This window comes from Callorhinus ursinus, unplaced genomic scaffold, assembly GCF_003265705.2.
Source record: "Callorhinus ursinus isolate GAN/ISIS: 27379988/994484 unplaced genomic scaffold, GSC_fseal_2.0 scaffold3, whole genome shotgun sequence".
NCBI classification, from domain to species: Eukaryota; Metazoa; Chordata; class Mammalia; order Carnivora; family Otariidae; genus Callorhinus; species Callorhinus ursinus.
In genome coordinates, this window is record NW_027397065.1 from 10,023,280 (window position 1) to 10,029,590 (window position 6,311).

The following is a 6,311-nucleotide window of genomic DNA, read 5'->3' on the forward strand; positions in this document are numbered from 1 at the left end:
GTGTCTGTAAGCTCAGGAATGCCAAAAATTGCCAGAAAACTGCCAGAAGCTGAAGAGAGGCATGGAACAGATTCTCCCTGCTAGCCCTTAGAAGTAAGCAAGCTTGCTGACCCTTTGATCTCAGACTTCTAACCCCCAGAACAGCAAGACAGTACATTTCTGTTGTTTCCTCATTCAGTTTGTGGTACTTTGTTAGGGGAACCCTAGCAGAGTCAGATATCTCTAAACTACTGCTGAAGAATATGGTAGGAACTAATTATTTGAGGACAAGATGAATAATTAGAGTGACTAAAATGTGTGTAGTTCATTTTGAAAGAATTCCTAGAATGAACCATTGGGAACTTATAAAGGAAGAGAAAAGTACAATTTGAGTTGAAGACCTATGCAAAAGCAGATATCCTAGGGAGAATGAGGCCAGGTGGGTTTTTATGAGTGGCTTTAGCACGGATTGGGATAGCATGAAATAAAGGCAAAGAAAAGGGGATATAAGATCCTAAAATTTCTAATTGTGTTCTTTTATTCTCTCTTCACTGCCCACCATTTGCTTTTTCCTAACGTGATACCTGCCAGAGAGATCATATGGGCAAGCATCTCTGCTTCTAAATTAGACCAGGGAAAAAAAAAAAAAAAAAGAAAAGAGAAAGATTCCTGGTTTGCTTTCCTGTGAAGATTTAAGATAAAATGTTAAGAGCAAGCACACTGATGATAGAAAGGTTAGACTTAGATTTTATGTTTTTTAAAAAGGAATTTTTAAAACACATATTGTGTGTGAAGAGATGTAGCAGAGTACTAATAGTGTAGGCCTTTTAAAAATCAATAATTGGTGTTAGTAATAAGACCTGTGCTGACAACCAGCTGTGAAACTGTCCTCATTCCTGCAGTGCAGAAGAGGAAAGGAACCAGCTGATGATTACCAACTCCAAGTATTGCTTGCAGTCAAAGCTTATTAAAGAAATTAGTAAAATACCCCTTTCGCCTTAAAATAGGTGTCCCAGTATTGAAAGAGGATCTATATAAAGAGTTCAGAATAGAACTGCTGCAAACTGTTCAAATCAAGAGTATTTCCCAGTTGGGCTACCGGCCTACATTGTAGAACTTAGTCTTTAGTCAAAAGCTCTTCTTCTCCCAATTAAAGAAAAAAAGGTTGAGATGCCCACAGGCCTTTGCAGCATGTTTGGTGTGACTTTTAACCCCTCATTCCACCTTCTGAATATGCCTCTTCTTTATACCACAACCTGACAGAGGGGCAAAATCTAGTCTCTACCTCAAATTAGGCTATTGGCACCTCTTTCACAATTTCTGAAAGTCAAGGCTGAAATTCACTCTTGGTCCTTGCGGTTTCCTATACATGCTGCCTATGAAAATCTAGTCATTTTTACTCAAATCAAAAGGGGGGACATTTGTTAATTAAGTTAATAAAAAAATGTGCAACCGATTCCATTTCTTACCAGCATATTCCTGCAAGCCTGATATTCTCCATGTATTATATTGGTGAAGAAATATATATAACCACTGAATGAGTCTTAGAATTTTGGCTTTGACTTTCAGCTACAGCTCACTTGCACACACGACCTTACAAAAATCCCTTAAATGTCCAAGAGCCCATTTCTCATTTTCCTCTGTGCTCCCATGGAGCTGATCCAGTGGTTTTTAAGGAAGCTCTGAGCTTGGGCAAGCTCTGAAGTGCATGGGGCAAGGCAAGAAATGGGTCCTGTGTTCCCTGCTTATTGTCCTGGAAAATAGGTATGATAATATCTGCCTCACAGGGGTCCCATTGCATTAATGTTTGGAAAATGTTTTGAAATCCCAGAGTTTAAAAAGGCAGTGTCAATGGCAATTACTTAAGCATCCTATTTCCAAACACCAAATTCTTTTAAGCCACTTTCTCTAAATATATGTGATACAAAGGCAATTTATCCTATCTGGAAGCATAAACTGATAGGGTGGTTTTATGGTCTTTTTAAAACTACCTCAGTAGAATCTCTGTGACCTGGACCATCTAGTTCGATGCTGAATCTGAGTTTTGTAGACTCATCCCATCACTTAAACACCAAGGAGACGAATCTGTGGGAAGGGTGCTTTGCTGTGTTGATTTTGATTGTAATTTCCACAGTTACCAGAAGGTGATGATGCTTTGCTCTGCTTCATGTTTCAAACAGATTTGAAGAGGGAAGTCAAGCAAACAGTGAAAATCAAGGATGGAATAAAAAAGAACCTCAGCTTACATTTTGCGTGGGGAAAAATTTTTAGGCCAATGGCCTCACAGAACATCCTATAAAACATTCGTGGTTTTGAGCTTTGATACCTATATGTTCCACATATCCAGCATATTTTTCCTGTGTGCGTATTTGTGAGTCCATGATCCTGGAATTGAAAGTTGAATCCCAAATGTTTTTAAGCAGAGTATATAAAAAGCAGAGTATAGAAATCTTTGCATATGTAAACAAGATAGCTGAATTTAAAATGGGGAAAACAAATTGAGAACAAATCTGTTTTTATAGCTAAATCTATAGTCTGCATTAGTTATGTAACAACTTCCTGAACTACAAAAGTTTGTGATTTACTTGGTGCAAAATATAATTGAAGAGTTCACTCACACATGCAATCTATTCCTCAAACAGAATGCCTAGTAGGAATGCTGAGTACATGGTTAAAGCTATTTTTGGAGATAGGTCTATCAATACTTCACTTGTTAGAAATGTTCAAACTAAACTGTGTATCTTTCATGCATCCTTGTAATTTCTGTTCTTTTTTTGCTTTATTTGCAGTTTATTTAATATTTGAAAATACTTTTTGTATCAATTAACAAATTAGGAGTTTATCTGGGTGGAAAAGCCCCATCTGAGTTACTGAGTTACAAAGTGAATTGTTCTGCAGCTGCAAAATCAAGTGCCTTAGCTGAGTTAATGCTTTTCATTTCTTTTGCATGTGTCAGCATTAATGGAGGCAAGCTTCTATGAAGCCTTGCGTGTGAAGATGGTGCTGAGCAGACTAGATTCAATTCTGTTAAATGCTTTTTGCTTTTTCTTTCTTTCTTTCTTTCTCTTTTTTTTCGGGGGGGGGGGATAAGGCACAAAAGGAGACTTCAAATCAGGCTGAACTTCAAGCAAAAGTTAATGCTATTCTCTTTTGGGTTCAACCACCCACTTTGCTTAAGGTCACTAGTTGAGGCTAATGCAGCTCAGAGGGGCTGCAGTAAACTTGGCATCTCCTTGATTAGGCTCCCTGCTGATCTAATACACATACTAGCTCACTTGCCAAGTCAAATAACACATTTAGTGAATTGGAAATAAGATTTAAGTGGGCCAGCACAATGCGGCTTGCCCTCTCATCTTTTTACCGAATCCTTCTCTTTGTACGCAAGGCTGTGAAAACTGCTCTTGTTAGAGGACTTAATCTTCATTTTTTTCCTGTAGATTATTTGGAAACAGGTCAATTGAATGTTGGAGCTGCTAACTCCTCCCACTAAAGAAAGAACCCGCTTGTGGCATACTGATTGCATCATTTACATGAAAGACTCCTATTATTAAAGAGAAAATACTATAGTCTAAGGGTCTGTTAGAATTAATAAAAAGAAATCCTGATATTAAATGCACCCCTTTTAACAATGTGTTTATTTCTTTGTCTTATAGACTCTTTTCTAAAGTGTGCTTTGTATTAACTGCTGGCGAGTAATAGATGGGGATGATCACATCAGTATATATTCATCTCCCCTGGCTGTTCTGCAGCAGTTAATTCTTAAATACAGTAGGTTATAATAGGGTGACATTTCTATAGTGCCTTTCATAAGAGCAATCTAAAGCATGTCACATAATGTTTGACTTTGAACTATTCAGTTTCTTAGTGACACAAATCTCAGGGTAAATTTATGCCTCCGTGGTTTGTTTCTTTAAAAAAATATGAGTCATTGTATTTGTTATAGTTTGAAATTTATCATAGATTCACCATAGATTATCAAGCTACCCATGCCATAATAATCTGAAACTGTCCTTATCTGTGTTAGATGTGCAGGGTTATGATGTGTGTGGACTTTTTATGATCTACTTATCTCTTCTGGTCATATAGATTTATGTGTATCTCTTTTCTGACTAAATCTGAAATCAGAGCTTGCTTTCTGAAGAAATAAAATATATCTATGTAAAATCCAAGTACTATCCTCTGACATCTGAAAGTTAAGAGAAAAAGGATAATACCCTCCAAAATAGACATTCAATTTGCCGCCTTTACAGAACAAAACTATGTGATATATCTTGTACTATGAAATTAAGTAACTCTAGTATGATGTGGGGGCTTCTGATAGACTACAGGATTCAAGGCCACTGTTTCATTATCTAGAATTTACATACTTGCAACAGTTGTTTCTGAATGGAAAGGATTTATTAACCTAAACTAGCTTTGCTATGAGAGGTGAAATACATGGTTTATACTGTTTAATCATTACAATTCACCCCTCAAAATAAAGACCAGATCTTTCTACTGCAAACCTTCAGTTGGTCAAACAGTATTAGTATTAAGAAACTTATTTAGCCTTTAAATCTGGACTTCCATTTCTCCACTTAAGAGTTTCACGATATAGTGTCAATTGTGAAGAACTTAAGCAAATATGAGGTCACTGCTAATAGTTCTTATCTCTTTCACTTCATTATGCTCTTGCGTTGGCTTTTTTGGGAACCAATAATGTCAAAAACTCATCTTTAATGGAAAAAGCAGGAAAACTGAGAGGATTATAAATTCAAAGACTATGATTAAGCATAAAATAATTATGAAGAATGAGACAATTCTTTAGAGCCTTGGTTTTGTTTTTTTCTGTTGCTAAGAATTATATTGTTTTTAAATACCTGAGCTACAGATAAATGGCATCTAACCTCAAGGTAAGATTTGACTGCAGTAAAGACATTTTTATTTCATTACAGTTTTCAGTAGAGAAAAATGAAAATGGCATATTAATGTTCTATGGGTTAAAAAAGGTGTTTCTCCCGGCTCATGATTTTTCTTGTGCTTTCTTTTAACTACTTACAGCAACTTTGGGACATTAAGACATCAGTAACAAATGCAAATTTATGGTTAAAGTTTTCAAATACCTGCCACCACTGCCCTTTTTGGAAATCTGCAAAGAAAACGTATCTTCGTGTTCAGATGTTCAAAGAGGAGATTTTAAACTGTTTACAAAGAATGTGGGGAAAGAGATTTGTGAATGAGAAGATTAAAAGAAAAGGCAGCAAATATTAAGTTTTGATTAGGATTGACCATTAGTATTTTAGCCATTCCTTTCTTACTACCTAACGTATGCCAAAATGACACCCGTTTCATTCTTAGAGTCCAAGCAATACTTTTTTATTAGCTATATAGCTATATTCGGTCTGTTGTCTCTTTCAGTTTCTTACATTTTTAAAGATAATCATCACTATGTAAGTAAAAGCACATAATATCACAGTAAACAGGATTTTTTTTATAATTTACAATTAGTGCCATTTCAGGCAAGAAACTGATTACAAACTTGACTTCCTTTAATGCGTAGGTTTTAACCCAAATTTAACTCCTCACAAGTCTTTTTTCTTTTTCTAGCCCCTAAGAATTGCTCTCCTGACTGTAGACTGGAAAGGAATATTTCAATTTTATATATCTGCATAATTTTTCTTTCTCCCCAGGGGCAAAGTATGAAGTCATATTTTATAATTGACACATATGGCCTTGTGCACACGGAAATGACATCAGGAGACTGTATATGACCTACATCTTTCTGGAAAGAACAAGGACCAGTAAGGGTACATTTTTCTTAAGTGATTCTGAGTCACTCAGCAAAAGAGCCAGGACCTAGCATTACAATCTCTCAATTGCAAATTCACAGGAGCTGTTGAAAATTGCCTGCTACTCTCCCCACCCTCATCAGTTTGTATATGCAAACATAATAGGAAAATGCTCAAGATAGTATACTCTACTATCTATAGAGAGAACTAGTAAAAATGACACCCCCCCATTATGAATAAAGTTACTAACAGTATCAAAAGATAAATAAAAATAGATACTGAGTAGGGCTAATAATTCTTTATTCTAGCCACGATAATTCATTTAATTTATATAAAACTAAAAGTGATAAATGTTGAAATTCTTACACTCTGAATAACCCTTCTGAATTACAGCTAGAATTTGCAGGCGGTGTGTTCACACTAAGACTACTTTCTTTCCAGCTTTGTAACTAACTTTGAAAGTTAAAGATCTTCCCAAATCAATTAAGTCAATCCTTATTTTCACCATTAAACTCTAAATGCATGCAACACATTTTATATTTGAATGAAATAAAATTCCTTTTC